The sequence below is a fragment of the Meleagris gallopavo genome, chromosome 1 (genome assembly GCF_905368555.1).
Source record: "Meleagris gallopavo chromosome 1, MGAL_WU_HG_1.1, whole genome shotgun sequence".
Classification (NCBI taxonomy): domain Eukaryota; kingdom Metazoa; phylum Chordata; class Aves; order Galliformes; family Phasianidae; genus Meleagris; species Meleagris gallopavo.
Genome location: NC_139404.1, coordinates 40,707,367 through 40,725,651, shown reverse-complemented (window position 1 = coordinate 40,725,651; position 18,285 = coordinate 40,707,367). Strand labels below are relative to the sequence as shown.

Here is an 18,285-nt window from a genome sequence, read left to right as displayed (position 1 = left end):
AATGGCTACAGGTCAACAAAAAAGGCTGCTTGTCAACTTTTACATCTGTGTCCTAGCATTCAAAAAAGCTAGCCAAGTAGCTGAACTCCTGATGGACAAGGAAAGGAGAGTTCTCGGGTAACATTTCCAAGCAGAAAAAAAGAGAATATATTTGAGAATACAAAGAAACAGTGTTGGCACTGGTTGCTAACACATCTTGGAAATATGATCATTTTCTAAATGCTATCCATTGAGATTCAAACATTTATATATAAAACCGTAATGCATGAAAATACCGTGAAACTACTACAAATCACAGTCCAGCAAGCTAAAACAAACTTTCATCTTTTTAATTTTAATACACAAGGTTATAAACTGTGAGAATCAGGAACAGTTGCAGACATATATATTAACATATATATGTGAATAAAACTCTGTGTAAACCACAAAAGGCTGCCCAATGAAATAACCTCTTCATCCAGCAGATCAAGGCAGTCCCCACGTTAATACTGTCTCAGTTCTTCCTGGGTGTTTTGCTTTTTTGAAAGGTATTTGATAAACTTTATTTGGATTGTCTTTTCATCTCATAGGACAGTGTGATTCCCACAGTTTCCATGATTTTCAGTGCTTCCTCTTACATTCGCACTGGGGTTCCAGGATCAAAGTAATTCCTTCTGAAATAAATGAATTAATAAGAGAAGTTGGCTTAACCTTTCCCTATATGATTAACAGTAACTATTTTGTTACCAAATAGAATGCACTTTAAGGTACCTCATATTAAGTAGGCCAAAGTAGAAATGTTAAAAATGCTTTATCAGTGAAGCATATTCTTGAAAACATTTTTCCATGAAAGGTTGTGATTTTCATAAGTTTGCTTAAAGGCAGTAGTTGTCAAAATCTGGGGTCTTTTTCCAAATAAACTTTTACTTCCTTTCAAAAGAATTACAACAGAACTGTAATCTATCTATCTTATTTATTTAAATACTAGTAATTACAGAACTGTTTGTCTTGGAGCTTGAAAGAAAAGACTTAATTTTGCCCATGATAATATTATGATAAAGTAAAAGAATTTGTGGCAGTTAGCCATAAAGTGTCTCCACCTTATATATATATTTTTGCAGCAGGAAAATTTTCTGATTGAGTAGGAGAGAAAAAAATGTGGCATCTAAAAGTGGTGCAAGCATGCATTATAAGTGAAGAATGAGCACTAATCTGAATCTCTCAATCTTTTTGCCCAGTGTTCTTTAAGACTCTTTACTAAGGTCTTATTTTCACAGAACAGCTCTTTCAAATATATAATGTTTTTAAAAAAGCAGTGTGCCCAGGCAGCCAAGAAGGCCAATAGTATACTGGGCCACATCAAGCACAGAATTGCCAGCCAGTTGAGGAAAGGGACTGCTGCACTTTGCACTGCACTGGTGTGGCCTCTAAACTGGTGCAGTTTAGAGCAACACAGTACAAAGAGGACATCAAACTACTAGGCAGCGTCTAAAGGAGGGCCTCGGAGATGGAAAGATGGTAAAGAGTCTGGAAGACAAGGGGTATGAGGAGCAGCTGAGTAGCCAACGATGTATAATTAGTATTATATAATGTGTATAATTAGGACAGCTAGACACAAACAAACAAACAAAAGCCTTTACAGGTTTTGTGCATGACAGTTTTTCAATAAGTGAATATACAGATAGTTAACATAGCCTTTTCATAGACAAGATTTGTTTGCTTTGATATTTATTTATTTTTTAGAGAAAATGAGTTTTCCTCCAGATTTGAAATTTTTATGTGAGAAACTGAAATTCTAACACAACAATGTATCCCATCATTAATCCTTTGGAAGCCAAAAGTCAAACAAAAAATAACATTAAATGTTATTAAATGTTATTTTTTTCTCCCGCTAGGAATTAAAGAATATATTGTAAAAATGTGAAAGTTCTTTTAATTTTTCCTAAAGTGAGTAAATAAACTCCTTTGCTTTTGAAAATTTTGGAATCTTACATCTAGTTTAATATTATACTTGCAACTCAGTCACTAGTAACCAAATGATATTATATACAGACATTCACAGCTGAGATTAATTACCTTCAGCAATGTTACATGAATTCATTTATCACCAGCCTGAGAGCAAAAAAACTCGTAAGTCTTTATAGTTTTTTAAAAAATAAAGCATGATACAGAGGTACACTTAAATTCATCATTGTCTGTACTCATATCTTTTGGCATACAACTGAGCGTAATCCATTTAACTGCTTAAGAACAACATGATCAGGAGATATTTGGCATTGTCCTGGAGGCCTTTTTGCTGACTTATTTTTCCATAAATAACATTATGTTCCTTCACATGAGAGATTCTTAAATAACTGAAATTTTGTTTTGAGGAGAAGGATGCTTATGACTGATGTAGTCATCTGGAACACTTAGCAGCTACGAAGCTCCAAAGATCAAAATAATCTGCCAACAATAAACAACTGAATATCAGTTATACAACCTGACTCCTATTTTTTTTTATTTTTTATTTTTTTTTTCACCTCAAGATTGAGGAGAGTTGAAGCACATGAATCTCCAGAAATACTCCTGTGACTTTTAGAAATATTAAGAGAATGTTTGCTAGGCAACATGTTATTGTGTTATATCAACTGAGAACTCTGACGTTTTCTCATTAGTCTTGCTAGAGCAACTAAATCAAAAACATCACCACCACATCTAGAGCATTGTTTGCTGTGCTTCTTCTAAGCACTGATGGCACTACAGCAGCATTTTAAACACAAGGTAGTATAGTATGCTGAACCAACTCACCTGACAGAGGTGGTGGAAGTTTTTTCTAGTATAAGCAAGGAAGCCAGGAAGAAGCAGCAATAAGTTACCAGGTAAACATGAAAAATGAGACTGTCTCTTGGAGGAAACGTACAAATGTATAAAGAGTATAAATTTAAACTGTTTTGCACCATGTTTTAGCTATTACCAGCAGTATTCTCAAAGGGAGAATACTGACTCTTCATAGCACAATAAATATTTGTTGCACAGAAAATACATGAAGACATGAAAATAAGTAAGAAAGAAATGAGTGTTATGAATATTTTGAAGGAGAAAGAAGCCAGTTTCAGTAATCTGTTTTCTCCAAATAAACACAGTATTTCTGTTTGCTGTATAGATTGAGCTGCAAGATTACTACGCTACATCGCATCTCTTTATTTAAACTAAACAAACAAAAAAAACACCCCAGTGTTCCCAGTAGTATTCTTTCTTAAATAATTTTATCAGTTTTATAGCACGCACTAAGCTTTCTTCAGTTCTCAAACATTTCTAGTACTTACTGCTCAGTACTGTAGATGTTGTAGGCAAGTTCTGACTAATGATACAATTCTATCCACTAAAATCAGTATCTTTCTCATCCCTTCTTTCGGTAAATGATTGATCCACAGTTGTTGATTATCCAAAATCTTTGTTACAAGATTTTACCTATTTTTGAATCATAGAATTGTAGGGGTTTGAAGGGATATCTGAAGTTCACCTAGTCCAATCCTTGTGCTAAAGCAGATTCCCTACAGTAAGTTACACAGGAAAACATCCAGGCAGGTTTTAAATACCTCCAGAGAAGGAGACTCCACAATCTCTCTGAGCATCTTGTTCTAGTAGTAGTCTGTCACCCTCAAAGTCAAGAGCACTAATTTGTAGTCAGACTGGTTCCTTAAAAACACCAGTCTGCAGTACTTGTGTTGCTCAGCCATTCTGTAGCAACGGACTTTGGGATGGCGGACATGTCCCATGTCTCTCAGTTTCTCTTCATTCAAGAGATGCTCCAGGCATCTAATCATCCCTTTAGACCTCCACTGGACTCTCTCTACAAGTTCTCTGTCTTTCTTGAACTGAAAAACCCTGAACTGGACATAGTATTCCAGAGATGGCCTTACCAAGGCGGAGCAAAGGGAAAAGGTAACCTCCCTTGACCTGCTGACCATATTTATTTTAATATACCCCAGAATACCCTTGGTCTCCTTGGCCACAAAGACATACTGCTGGCTCTCTCTTATTCTGTAGATGACTGTTTATTTTACATTAATAGGGTAAAAAACATAAAATGTCCACTTCATTATTCAGCCCATCTTTTCACTTTAATCGATGTGAAATCTGTATGTATAAGGATACAGAAATCTTTGCTTTATTAAACCTGGTAACTGAACTAAACATATCAACAGTAACATATTTAGATCCAATCTAAATAAAAAGTGTTTATTCCTACCCAAAAATTAAAAACAAACAAGTGACTTTCCATGTCAAGTAGAAACATTTTTTTCCTTTAGTACCAAAATAAAGTACTTCAATTGCATTCTCAAGTTTTTAATGAAAAAAGTTATGGACACAAAGTGCTAACAGCAACTTCATAAAATTCTGATGTAAACATGCATCAGAAAAGTTGAGGCAATTCCTGCCCCCTTCAGATATAGTCCATTTTAATTATCTAGTCAAAAGTCTCAAGTCTCACTTTCCTTCAAAAAGACAGACTTGGGAAAAAACAAACTGACAAACAAAAAACTTTATTTTTCCTGGAAGAAATATTTAAGATTTATATCTTATACACCACAGCAGTGTCAGCAGGAATGACAGAAAACAGGTGAAGGCAGCTGACCCGAGTTGTTCTAGGATATAGATTAAGTTCTGTTGAGTGCTTTTTTCAGATTCATTATTTCCTGGCAGAAGAGAGGCATGAATTCACATCTCCCATATGTAAAGTATTCTAACAGCACAACAAATACTTAACAAGGGGAATTATGACATCGCCTCTTCTTCATTTCCAGGTGATCTTTCCATACAGCTTCAGGGAGGATCAATATCCTGTATGTTTTCATATTGAATCATCTCAGTATGATTTGCTATAGTCATGATTTGCTATATTTTGTTCTCTATTCCTGTGGGTGCACAAGATATGCCAAATAAAATACATACTCATGTTCTACACCTCCATTTTTGAAGGGAATTACAGGCTTCACATTCCCTCTAGTTCATGAAAGGCACATGTTCACACTTTGCAGAAAGGAACATTTTCATCTTAATCTACTCATGCCCTAAACTATCTTCTCATGAAAGTAAGAGGATGAAATTGTAAACTGTCTGTTGCTGGTAAAATCAAGTTGGGCTAATACTTTAAGTAACTTGTATACAGAAGTTGCTTTACAAAATCTATTTCTGAAGTTTAAAGTTTTCCTCTAGCTATTCAGGCTATTTTCTCATCTACTCAAGTGCACATATAATTTCTGGAAAATGGTTATTGCACTGTACAAATAGAAGGATATTTGGCTGAAGCTAACAACAAAGTCTCCTCTGAATATGTGGCCTGTGCTATACTAGGCTACATTCGCAGAAGACGACTAAATTCTAATCTCATGCTTCACTTATATTTTACTTCCCAGACAACTTTCATTTTCAGTCATAAATTGTGTATTCACCATATCCTTTAACCTTATTAAGCAAAGTCCAGTTAAAATAAGCAGAGTTTTAATTAAGAAAGCTGCAAGCAACTCAATCATCTCTAGCTGGAGAAAGAAAAGTAAATGATGGTTGTGTGGGTATAATAATGTGCTATGATCAAGGCTGAATCATAGCTGAAACCTGAAGTTGATTGTCCCAGAGTGGGTTGAACAAAATGTGAAAAAATAATTTAATGCATACAAAACTTTTACACAGATTCCTAAGTGAATTACAAAAACTAAGGTAGTTGCCTTAAAAATAAATTATATTTCAATGTTTCCACATGCGTAGTGATCTGTATCACTGGATGTTTTATCCTTATATGGAAGAAAAACTAAGGCAAAATGTAGAATCCTGAACAATTCATAGTCTTACTGGGGCTCAAAAAGACAAATTTTGTTTTAGTATGTGTGAATTCTATTTTTGTAAATATGCAGAAAAATTTAGTTTGTAATTCATTATTATTTTCAGGAGTGCCTGATGGGTAGCAAACCTGAACCACCACATACAGTACATAAAATGAGGGGAAAAAAAAAAAAAAGCCTCTTCCCAAAGGCTTTGTTCCTTAAAATCTAGCATGGAAATGAGTAGGAAGAATGTTAGAACACAGAGTCACATGTTCCTGATTTTTCTGTTTTGTTCCTATGTGGCTTTATTTCTGTTTAAGCATGATTATACAGTGTCATTCACATTACTAGATACTTGTTTATCTAGAAAGCCCCATAGGGAGGATTCTAAGGGGTATATATTAGAGAAGAAATAAATATAGTCCTAGAATTTTAGAGTATCAAATTCAGCAAAGAAGTCTATCCTATATTGACATTATTTGGAGTTTGCCATTATCTGTAGTAAGGCCAAGATGCATCTGATGTGTCATGTAGATAGGTCTGTTTAGTAGTTGGATCATAGAATCTGAACCAAGACTAGGTAACTGAAATGCACAGATGCCTTTTCAGAACAGCAAGGCTTTGTGGAAATGTTGCTTTAGATCTAAATATAGAGAATATTTTTATATCTAATGTATTTATGAACATTGTTAAATTCAAAGAGAAAACATAAAACTTTGCTTAAAGAACTGGATTTACTCTAAAGCATATGCTATGCCAGAACAAATTGCCACATCCAAGTTTAAAAGCTAGAATAGCAAATGGAAGAAATTTTGAAGGTATTAATGTTGCCTAATGATACAGATTTTATGTTCTGGAATTTTAATTGCTGGATCCACACAAACTCTCACACACAGTGAACTGCTTTTTTCCCCCCCTCTCTTTATACCTAAAATTAAGGGGTTTTTATGACTTGTTGTGCTGTTTTACATTGCACAAAAGAAAAATATTATTGCAGCAGCGCAATGCAAAAAATATGAAACACTGCACTCTGGCAAAAGTCAGAACTAGGAAACTGCCTACAGTGAATTCCTGACCCTCAGGACAAAGCTGCCAAGGGCTGTGTGAGAAATCTGTTTAAATCTCTTCCAGTAGAGACATCAGGATGTCTGCACAGCAGCACACAGTTGTACAATGTATTTTGTACAACGTTACAAATATCAAATATCTCATTGGTGTTCATTCAATAGCTATTAGATATGAAAATATAGTTACTCCAAACAGTGTGGTTCTAGAAATCCAAGAATGATTTCGTTCTTTGATCAGCATATATACTTGAAGCATTTGAATCAAAACAGGAAAAAACAAAGTCAAAATCATGATCAGGGGAGGCTGTTGAAGTCTTTTTAGTCACCTTCCTGCAAGCTACATGATTTTAATGTTGAAAAATCCTGTGTATAAGGAAACTAACATATTTATAAATCTAGAGTTCACAGAATATTTGGTTATTTCACCACCTGTTAAAATATAATTCAAGTGAAGCTGAGACAGGGACAGCATCACAAGAAAGTTTTTGGACAATTTGAAGGAGTGGGAAGGAAATGCAACTTCATTAAAGGTCATTTAATATTTTTTATAGAGATTGACAAAGTCTTTCTTTGTTCTCTTTGTGTAACACTTTCACTTCAGAAAGTGAGTTTCAGGTGTTTAATAAACATTATTTCAAATAGGTGCAGAGGATATTTATATAAAGTCTTTCTGATTATTTGAGAAGCACTGAAATGTACTATTTTTCCTGATATGCTAAAATTACATTTCCCTTTAAATAGTATTCTATTAAATTTCTGCCTGGAAAGAGATAATTGAAATCCTAAAATACCTTTGGGCCTCAAGGACAATATAATTCCTGAGTATCTGACATATAGATGAAACTCTAGATGTTCAAATTAAAAAAAAAAAAAAGGCAAAATGAAAAAATGTAAAATTTTGTCAGTGGAAGACGGGTTTTACATTGGGCCAACTCTGCTTTCTCAGCTTTGTATGTGTCCCCAAGAATGGAAAAATGAGCAATTCCAAAGGTGTCAAAAATTGACCCCAGATGCTCCATTAAGCAACAAAATCCCATTTGTTTTCAGCACTGGGGAGAATAATTTCCCGCTACTCTCTCTTGCCCATTAAAACCTGCTGGCTCCAGGACACTCATACCTTTATCTTTTTCAGAAGCACATTTCTCTAAGTAGGTATATTCCAAGAATAACCAAATTTATGTTAAGAAATACAGGAAATCCACACTTCCCATCAGGGTAGACTCAAAGTTTTTACAAGTTCATGTTATACAAGACACAGTAGATTTCCAAAGGGCCAATTCAGGCACCTAGAATAGACTTTCAGAGTGTTTTAGTCTTCCTGAAACCTTTGGTTTGTTGTTACTTTTCTGTGTCTTCAGAAGACTTCTCACAAATTTTGAAGTCTAGAGTGATATATTGGTCCTTACAAAGCTCATGTTTTATACAGTAATAGAGAGGTAACATAAGGATACCACTACTAACATAAGGATAGCACAGTATGATTTTGTTCAGAAATATTTTTGCCCTTGTATCATCTTTCCTCAGATTCCAAGAGAAGAGATTTCTTTAATGGTACATGGAGAAATGAAGGGCATGAGACTGAAAGATCAATGAAAAATAATGGGAATGTAACCTCTTCTGAATTTAAGCATAATACACTTACATGAATCTTCTTGCGATTTCCAAGATCAGATCTAGAACAGGGAAGCTGCTGACCACTGGTACATCTTATTTCAATGAAATATAGAGCACTGAATTCACTGCAGCTGCACTTGTTGAACATCTTTCATGAGATGAGTCCTTAAGTACACCAACAGCAGAAGAAATAAATGATTTTAAGCCAAACAGTTTGTAAACTGTACAGTAGAGCACATTTTCAGTAACAGTGGTTTGGTGTAGGAGGGAAGGTCACGGGGCAGAGGTGCATCAGCTTCAGAATTGGACCTCCCATAACTTCTGTTTTCCTGTGGCACTAAAGAAGTAAATAAACATACTGCAAGGGAGATTAATTACTTCATAATTAAATCACAGGCTGTACTGAAGGATATAGAAACCATTGTCCTGTCTTACAATGTCTACTGGAGTATGTTTTACAGAACTGCTCTGTATGCAGTTCCTTTAAAGAATGTCTTTGCAAAATGTGTTCCTAGAAGAGGAAGAGAAACTGTGGAAATATTCAAATACTTCTGAAATTATTTAGAGTTTATATATCCTCTTTAAAATGCAAAGCTTGAATAGCTATATTCTGTATTTCCACACTGAAGCTAAAAGGGTTTCTGAACTGATAGTATAACCTTGAGTACTTCCAAGTGTGTCAGAACATCTAACAGCTACTTTGTTATTTCTAAGGAAAGGACAATAAGTGATTATGCTAAAATATAGGAAATCAAATAAAGTAAATGAAAATGAAAACAAAGAGCTTCCAGTTAATAGAAGGAGATTATAAATCTCCTATGAAAACATAATTTCTATTTATTTTTCCTGTGGTGTGACATGACACCAATAACAAATGACTTAACACATGAAATCTTTAGCTCGCCTTGAAAAAACTACAGTCACAGGAAAAGAAAAACAGTAATTTCGTGGGCTATATTTCCAGAAATATAAAAAGATATTGTGCTTAAAAGATCTCACAACATTAAATTTTCTTAAATTAGCTATATTGGCTATATAAAAGATGAACATTTTTACATGTAAATCTAACCTCAGGGAGAGCTTTTAATATGCTGTAAAGCCACAGAATTTCAGGTACAAAGTCTGAAATTTTGGCTTACTGTCCTGGAAATTTCAAACATGGTTATGTTTCTTACACTTATGCTGTATAGTTATACAAAGTAAACATCCCAGAATGGCCTACAATTAACGCTTGCTGTGATCACTCAGATTTCACAAACTAAACTGGCTTGAGCCAAGATGGTACTTGGAAGATGTAGGTGCTTTATTACACAGAGCTGATGAATAAGTAGTCCCATTTGAAGAATAGACTGTTTCAGACTGTATGAACAGAGGAGTTGTGGTCTTCTCTAAATGCATTTCACAATGATGCCAAGACTGCCTGTCTTAAAATTTTAAAATGTTAATTATGGCAAATAAAATTATATGTGCTTAAATTTTGAATAATAGTAGGTGATAAAACACGACAGAGAGCTACAGTAAAAGGGTTTGAAAAACAATAATTTTTAGTAGATTCCTTCTGTGAAAGGTAAATTATATAGCCTAGAAAGATAGAAATAGGCACTTTATGGCCTTGGAAGTATTAAAATTGGATCATATGAAGCTAGAAGGATGAATTTATAGTAAAAATAATTCTGTTACTGCAAATTTATTCTCTTTCAAGCCACTAGGAATTATTGTTTGAAATTGTGAACTTTAAGATTAGTTGCATTAAGCTGGTTTATTTGATTCCAGTTGTGTTTCATGATATCTCACAAGTTGAAATTTCAGTTACTTGGAAGCTATTTTTCTTTTCCAGAAAGTTCAATTATGGCTGAATCCAAAGATGCGTGGGGTAATTGTAGAAATTCTTTACACCAGCTGTCTTCTTCTATTGCACTGTATCAGATACGAACATTAACTTGACAAAAATTTACTAGAAAGGATGACTGCTGCTAAGTAAACTGTCTGGGTGATATGGATTCTCAGTTCTTGCCCACACAGTAGCTCTGAATTACAGTAATCAAAAGGAAATATATTGTTCCTTTGTAGTTTGTTATTATGTCCAGAGATGACGAGCCACCTGTGGTTCCAAGTACTGTCTACAATTTTCAGTAATTTAAAGCAGAATGCAATGGGAAAATGGAAAGGTTTTTGAAGTAAATTTCACCGTGAGAAAATACTGTCCCTGAAATGTATTATAGTAAAAACTAAAAATACACAGTTCTGTTTATACCTGCATTAACTGTATTATGTAAATAAGTGAGATCTTTTTAAGCAGTGTTATTATAATTGAGAAAATGAAAGAATCTGGTATGTAAAATTCAGAGCCCTATGTTCTGCAATGAAATGCCTCTATCATTTTACATAAAATAAACAGCTGTGTAACATTTTCTAGGATTACCTTCCAAATCCTGGATTCAAAATCTAGGACTGCTCATCAGCTGCCTTGGCAATGAGCCCAGTTAAGTGTACTAGTTATATATAAAATTTTTTATTTACATTTACATTATTATCATGATCTGTTTTTGTAAATAGATCAGGAACTTATACATTAGTACTTACAGAAAAGTTATAATCTAGACACATCCAGTGCATGGCACATGAAGCCCTGGACAGCTAGTAATGCAGCCCCAAAAGAATGTAAACTTTTATCATTTTTAGTGATATGGTGAGCACAGACCGCGTAGGTGACAACGAAACACAGTGGAGGGGAAGGCACAGTAGGAATGGACAACATGATTGAAAGGGATGAGACAGCCCTCTGCCTTTTTTTGTTGTAGTTTACATCCAATAAAGTCACAGGTCTCAAAGATATTTTTCAAAACTTCTGGACCCAGCCCCGTAGAGAACATGAGAGTCTGTGAGATAGAGCCTCACTGTGACTTCAGGATGCATTTTGATAGAGACATAGGTGTCTCTGAAAGTAACACCTACTTATTTCCATGCACACTACAGAAAATAAAAAGAGCACAATAGCTCTATTTGACAGAGTAAATTCTCAACTACAAAACACTATTTTTCAGCATGGTGACCACCATTAGCTTCCACCTTCACCAGCACTGAACAAGAGCCCATGTGCTGTACTCAAAAATTTGTAACAGCAGAGGTGAACCACTGTCTCTGTTGCCATTGCTGAAACAGACCACCCACCACCTCACTGTGTTCGTATCCACTGTTCGGTCTCCATAAATGTTCTGCAAGTATCAATAAATGTCAGTGGGTGCCATTTTTTTTCCACTTGGAGGAATCCAATGCCACACCTGTACTTCATCTGCACTTCCATGTCAGATACCATTTTGGTAGAAGAAGGGCAGCCTAGCATCTGTCGCAAGGCAACAAAACATAACAGAATATTTCTGGGAAGGTTCAACCTCCACAGCCATACCACCAATATCCTCCTCTGACATTGTGGGCCAACATAATAAAATTGGAGGCATTACTTTCAGAGCTGCACTCATATAATGCTAAGGCACTTAAAAATTTATTCGGCTTACATCTTTAGCAAGCCATATTTCCAAATGAAGCACCAAAACAGAATTAATGATGCTGAAGGCTGGGTGATATCAGAGTGAAGTGATCCATCAAATTAGTCTTAATTCTGATTAACAATTACACTCTGCAGAGAAAAGCTCTAATTGCCTTCTTGATTAAGAGCTGCTGTCAAGTAGTTTCTAGTTTAAAATTAAGATTTCTGTTAAAAAACTACACTGGAAGGGACTAGGTTTGAATGGTAGTGGCTCTGGAGACTTCCGAGAGAAAAAGAGATTAATCTTATTTTGCTAAGAATTTGATGAGTATTTCATCCCCCCCCCCCCCCCCCCCCACACACACACACACTTCTATTCAGTCCTATTCTCCAAGTTAATTTCTTTGCAGATATTAGCAATTCCAGCTTCATTGTAAAGGACCTACCTTGTGAAATTATCAGAGTAAGATGCAATGAAATTCAAAGGAGGAAAATTGTAGATGGGTGAGGAATAGAAAGGAGAAAGTGCAGCAACTTCAGTGTTGCTTCCTGGATAACAAGTAACCAGATAACATATTATATAAGAGGATCAGAAAAAATTTGACATTTGTTATGTAAGAATGTAAGCTAACTATACTAATACTACACGTGGCATAACTGCAAATATTTCATCAGAATATAATAAATTAATTAATGTTAAAAGTAGCTGACAGTTTTGTTTTGTCCATGTGCTAATGGGGATATTATTATGTCACAGGGACAAAAATTACTTAAATGGCAAAAATGAGTTTTTAATGGCTACTTCGCACAAAAAACGCATAGAAATATTTTTATTTTCTTTCTAAACTTGGAAACACAATGTCATTAGGATAGCTTTAAAGCAAAGAAACTGCAAATACTAGCTTTAAAAAAAGGCCATTTAATCTGTCCAGAAAAGAAAATAAAACATATATAATTCCAACACTTTACAGTTAATTATGCAAAAAAAAAAAAAAAGATTTGTTTTATGACAATGATTATCCTTATTCTGCCTGAGAATTCAGTATAAGAAATAAAGAATTGTAACAGATTCAAATACCTAATCTTGACAGCTTCTGAAATAACTAAGGTATCTCTTATTGCCTGAAAATGATAGCTAAGCTATGAGAAGTGAAAGACATCTTCCTTTGTCAAAAAGTACTGGTGTGTGTGTGATAATATTTTGGCTATCCAAAAACCGAACAAAAAATCCGTTAAAATAAAAAGATCATTTCTTATTGAGCTTTGAACCATATCTCCAGCAATGCCTTCTCTCTACAAAACAAAAATGCAAACAGATACAATATAAATAATTTGCAAGTGACGTTTTAGGTCTATGCCAGTCTCCTTGTTCCTCCAGGATGGCAAGCATCTGGTGAAGTTTAGCCTGTGTTTCTATTTCTTTTAACATTCTCATTGAACTTTAGCCATATTTCCTGTGCAAGTGTTAGGAGGGCAAATGCTTCCTTCTCATGCTAATGCACAGTACTTAGAAAGTTTTAATTAAACCTTAAAGCTGGTATCTTTTCAAGACTTAGTATCTTTGACATGATAACAAACTTGGGTTAAAAATCCGTGTACATAGAGAAGAATCTGTTTTTAAACAAGTGTCAGCAATGCCTTAGGAAGTCAAATTGGTGTTGCAGATCGTGATGACTGAAGACTGTAAAAATAGCTGTGTTGGAGTTACAAAAAAATAACAGTAGAGACAAATAGATTGCATTTAAGTATAAAATACTTGAAAACTAAGATAAAGAAATTAGAAACAAAGGTTGCACTTCAAGCTCCAAAAATATTTTCTTAGCTCAGAATTGGAAGATGATTAACCAACACTTTTTTTTTTCCAGAAAGATATAATTTTGCAATGCAAAATTTAATATGGCTATTCTATCTAGACACAAGCATCCCAAAACAAACATCTGCAGACAGCTTGTATAAATTCTTCTAGCAATTGGCATGTTGTCAGAACCATAGCAGATCCCAAAAAGAGAGCTGAAACAGGCCCAAAGCAAGTATACATCCTTTTCATAAATATCACAGTCCTAGTCCCAGTTACTCTTTTTACCATAGGAAAAATATATATGAAAATAGAAAAAAAAAAATAAAAATGAAATGCCTCTTGAGGCTGTTTATGATTTCACTATTCTGCTTTTACATACTTAATTCCTTTCTCTGACTCTAGCTGACATTTTCGTAGGCAACGTATATCGAAGCATAAACCTTTAGTTTCATTTTTCTCAACATATGGAGCAGCAATGAAGCACGTAAGATTGAGACCAAGGAAGGATCTCAGTGATAAATGTTAACAAAGGAAGTGTGCTGCCCAGGCAAGAACAGGTGCCTACATCATTCATCTATGAAAAGCCACCACATCTCTATAAGACATCCCTGATGAGCAGTGGCTGGTACATGAAGTTGCATAGTAAGGAACACGTGCATGGTACAGCACCAACACGTGAAAAATGTCAGAGCTAACCTTTCAGGTAGTAAAAGCAAGTCTCTTGAGAAATGACTGATGAGTGATAATTGCAAGGTGACAGCAGGCTCTTAAAAACAGCTAAGAAGCTGGAGGCAGTTCACAGAGCTGTCACTGAGAGGTGAGCTAGAATTATCTGTTTGAAGTGGTCAAACACAAGATTTGGTTAGGACTAGATTCTGAGCTCTTATTTATTCCATCTTTTACAACGTAGCTCAGTACCAGTTTCCAGACCTTTCGGGCAGTGTTTATTTTCTCTGTTATCACTTGGGGGAAAAAAGGTGTGTGATCAATTTCAGCACTGAACTATGAATCCTGTGTAGCTGAGATCCACTGTATGTCATGAAGTCTCAGTGGAGACTAATCTCAAGCTCTCTGTACAGTACCACCACTCTAATAGGCTTATATCTGGTCTGTTATTTCACTTTTGATTTTCACTTATAGTTATTGATGGGATAAATACATTGCATAAAGGAGCAAATAAATTTCATATGGTAGTTTTTTTGGATAATGTATATCATTTCACCTTAAGTTACATATTAATGCTGTTTCTATTTATTTTTGAATAGATTATCTCAGCTATGTTGTGCAAAAGAGATGGACGCCTATAATTGTTATATAATTATAATAATTTTTAACACTGCATCCAGTGGACAGCTGCACAGTATTTCATCCTGACTGAAATTTCAGTCATCACTGTAACATAAAATCTTGACAGACTGTCATCTCTATGCAGGGACTTTCAAGGTACTGTTAGTTTCGTACTGTGGACAGTTGCATATTGAAGGCTAAAGAAATCAGAACTCTTTTGATGTTAATAAGGAAAAGCTTGTCATAGAAGTTTGCCAGAATTGTTAATACCTGTCTCTGAGCTACCACAGTGGCTGCATTTTTTTTTTAAAGGAAATTTGCAGTGTAATCTGGCAAGTTAGGTAACTTTTCTGTGGTATATTGGAGTCAATGTAGTTGCAAAAAATGGAAAAAGAATGTAATGTATTTTCAAAGTAACATAAAACAAAAGATAGAATTGTAAGACCCCATTCTGCACTTAATCTTGTTTCAAACTACCACTGTCAGTGGGCTCGCATGGGTATAGCTGAAGGAAAACTTCCCCTGTGCCCACGTATGGAGTTTTGTGTCCTCAGCAGTGCTGCTAAGTTCAATAAAGACATGAAACTTCTAGAAAGAGTCCAATGGAGGGCCACAAAGATGATGAGGAGCTGGAGCATCTCCCTTATATGGAAAGCTGGGGCTGTTTGTTCTGGAGAACTATAGATTCACAGAATGCCTTGAGTTGGAAGAGACTCACAAGGATCATTGAGTCAAATGCCTGGCTCTACATAGGTACACCCAAAAAAAAAATCAAACCCTGTTTCTAAGAGCATTGTTCAAACACTCCTTGAACTCTGGCAGCATAGGGCCATGCCCGTTGCCCTGGTGAGCATGTTTCTGTGCCCAACCACTTTCTGGTGAAGAACCTTTTCCTAACACCCAACTTGACCCTTCCCTAACCCAGCTCCCTGCCATTTCCTCTCATCCTGTTGCTGTCACCAGCAGAACTCAGCACCCATCCCATCACTCAGATGAGACTGGGAGGGGATGTCATCAACTCTTAGAAATATCTGAAGGGTGAGTGTCAAGAGAATGGGTTCAGACTTCTTTAATGCTGTTCAGAGACAGGAAAAAGGCACAAACTGAAGCATGGGAAATTCCCTCTGAACATGAGAAAAACTTCTTTACTTTGAGGGTGACAAAACACTGGAGCAAGCTACCCAGAGAGATTGTGGAATCTCTTTCTCTGAGATATTCAAAACTCATATAGACTGTTTCCTGTGCAGCATAACCTAGGGAACCTGTTTCAGCAGAGGGGAGCTGACTAGGTGATTTCCAGAGTTCTTTCTAAGCCCTCTGATTCTGTAATGTATTGTCCTGCCAATATAAGAGCCTTTCTAAGGCATCAAGAAAGTATACAAAAAAAAAAATGCATCTTGCAATAAAATAATCTAGTTTATATTTGAAAATTTTATTTTGTTTTTTTATGATTGTAGTATACTACAGTGGAAAGTTGTGGTCATCTTCAACAGTGACTATGGATTTGTTCAGATAGAAAGACTATTTTGTCTTATTATCTTCTAGAATTCCAATTTACCCATTTTCAACTGAAGCATCTAAATTCCTAATGAAAAAGAGTGATATCCTGCTCCTGTATTTCAATAACCAATTTCGATACACTGAATCTTGTAGTACACTGGATCAAACTCATGAAGAGAAGTCTAAAATCTGACAGATGGTGTCTCCCTGGAGATAAGCATAATAGTTGTTAAAGAGGGAAAAGGAAAGCAAAAGGAAACAAAAGAGATGTATTAAAATATTTTTTTTTCTAAAGCATCAGGATTCACTGTTGAAATCGGTGTTCACAAGTTCTGCACTAAAACAGTGGAATTCTTACCAGGGCACTGCTAAGGTTTCTTTCATGTCTTAAGAAGCCATGGCCTAGCATAAAACATGTAGAGTCTCTGAAGACACCCTTAGTGGTGAGGAGGCACTGTCAAGCATTCCATGTACTCTTTGATGAACTTTCCCTTACAATTCTTGTCAAAACTTCCTTAGAATATAGGACAGATTGCTTTCACAGAAGATACCAATATAATATCAGAGTATTTTTAGTGTGGCTAGTTTTTACCAGCTCTTGGATACTACTTTAATACAGGATGATTGGGTGTTTCATATACATACATGTGTCTTTACACTTGTATGCTTTTCTGTTTGTATTTACTTATTTGCTTTTTTGTTGAAAAGTTTGTGTATTGATAGAAGAGCACAGTTCAATTCTTCTTCAACTTGTATGATTGCTGGCACTGAATGAAACTCATCTGGGAAACAAACCTGAACATTTGCATACATCCAAGTATAAATAACATGTTGCTACAAAACTGATTAATAATCACATTTAGAAGGGTATAATTAACTGTATTTAATTTTTTTTGTGCCAGTGGGAAAGGATAAAATGAATATTTATCATTCCTTCATTAAGTTAATTTGAAAAATGTGCTAACTGAATTCATATTTCACATGTGGTATTTTTGCATGCTTTCATACAATTGTTTGCTTACAAACAAGAAGCTGTTTCTTCTTTGTTGTGAAGTTCAGAAAGATCATGTTATACCTGAAGATACATCTTGAGATGTGGAAATATCTCTATATTGCCAATATCTGTGAAAACCAGTACTTCACATAGGGGATAGGTCAAGTGTGTTCCCATTAGCAGGTATAGGGCCTGGCATCTTCAGTTCATATTTAGAAATAAATAAGAGGTGTTGTAAATGTAATTCTAGTGAAGTATAAACAATATGTGGGCTTTACTTTAAACACTTTATCCTTATTGGAGCCATTTAAGAGAATCTGATTTATACTACAGTTCTAGCAAAACACTGAGGTGATAACTCTGCCATCCTTGCAAAAACTACATAATAAAAAACTTTGATAAAGGAAGCACCTTTCATAAGCAAAAGTAATTTGAGAATTACAATCTGGTTTGTATCTCTTCCCACAACTGCAGAAGTTTTGCAAATTGCACTGAATAACATCAACCCATGAACATCATTACATGTTGCTTAGCTTTGAATATACCTGCAAAATCAAAATGAAAATACCGATTTTCATTAGGCTAGATATTCCAAAATGATCAAATATCTACCAAGACCCCAGAGTAATTGACTGTGAGTAAGTCTGATCTCAGTATTCACAATCACAACTACTACTGGTAGTGATCATGCAATTTTTAATGGGGCATGTTTTTGTTTAGTTTTGCAGAAGAATAAATTGAGTCTTATCCGC

General features: G+C 35.1%; 1 long non-coding RNA gene across 4 annotated transcripts in view; it reads right to left on the bottom strand.

The window, feature by feature from the left end:
- Positions 1-308: 308 nt before the first annotated feature.
- The window catches only part of LOC146545261 (uncharacterized), a 66,467-nt gene continuing 48,490 nt past the window's right edge, over positions 309-18,285 (bottom strand). For all 4 annotated transcript variants that reach the window (XR_014882830.1, XR_014882829.1, XR_014882832.1 and 1 more), the window contains one exon: positions 309-653. This is a non-coding gene — a long non-coding RNA (uncharacterized LOC146545261). The remainder of the gene's footprint in view (positions 654-18,285) is intronic.